Source organism: Otolemur garnettii, unplaced genomic scaffold (assembly GCF_000181295.1).
Source record: "Otolemur garnettii isolate 467f Iridium unplaced genomic scaffold, OtoGar3 scaffold00110, whole genome shotgun sequence".
In the NCBI taxonomy this organism is placed as follows: Eukaryota; Metazoa; Chordata; class Mammalia; order Primates; family Galagidae; genus Otolemur; species Otolemur garnettii.
In genome coordinates, this window is record NW_003852505.1 from 294,261 (window position 1) to 295,317 (window position 1,057).

Here is a 1,057-nt window from a genome sequence, read left to right on the forward strand (position 1 = left end):
TGAGATCTCATCATATTGAGTATTGCCCTTAACAAATATAAAGTGGCCATCTTTATCTTTGGTTACTTTTGTTGGTTTAAAACCTATTGTATCTGTGAATAATATTGCAACATCTGCTTTTTTCTGCTTTCCATTAGCCTGAAATATAGATAACCATCCCTTCACCCTGAGTCTATATTTGTCTTTTAAGGTAAGGTGAGATTCTTGTATGCAACCAATGTCTGGTCTGAGTTTCTGTATCCAATCAGCCAATCTGTGCCTCTTTAGAGGACAAATTAAGCGATTCATGTTGATAGAAATTATTGATAAGCCTGGTAAAATTTTGGGCATTGAGTTGCTCAAAAGTCCAGTAGACATTTTTAATCCCTTTGCCATTGTGGAAGTTGGATTTGATCAAAAGTTTCTGAATGAGATTACTTTTGTGGTGGAGGATTGCACTGTTCATTATGAAGGATAGGTTTGAGAATTTCCTGGAGAGCTGGTTGAGTTACAGCAAATTTCTTCAACATGTGAATGTCACTAAAGTATTTAATTTCTCCATCATAGATGAAACTCAGTTTAGCTGGATACAGGATCTTGGGTTGAAAGTTATTTTGTTTTAGGAAATTACAAGTTGATGACCATCCTCTTATAGCCTGAAAGGTTTCAACTGAGAGATCTGCAGTCATCCTAATACTCTTCCCCTTGTAGGTTATGGTTTTCTTATGTCTGACTGCTTTCAGAATTTTCTCTTTCATCTTAACTTTGGTGAAGTTACTTATGATAAGTCTGGGGGATGTCTTTTTTGGGTTGAGTCATGCTGGGGTTCTGAAACTATCTGGTCTCTGAATTTTAGAATCTCTTCACATGTCTGGAAAGTTCTCTTTCATAATTTCATGACGAAGAGCCTAAGTGTTTTGTGAAGCAACTTCATCACCTTCAGGGATTCCTATAAGGTGAATATTAATTTTCTTTGAATTATCCAAGAGTTCTCTGAGAGTGAGATCTGTTTTTGCTCTCCATTTCTTTTGATCTTTGCGCTCCTGGGCTTCTTCTAAAGCTTTGTCTTCAGTATCGG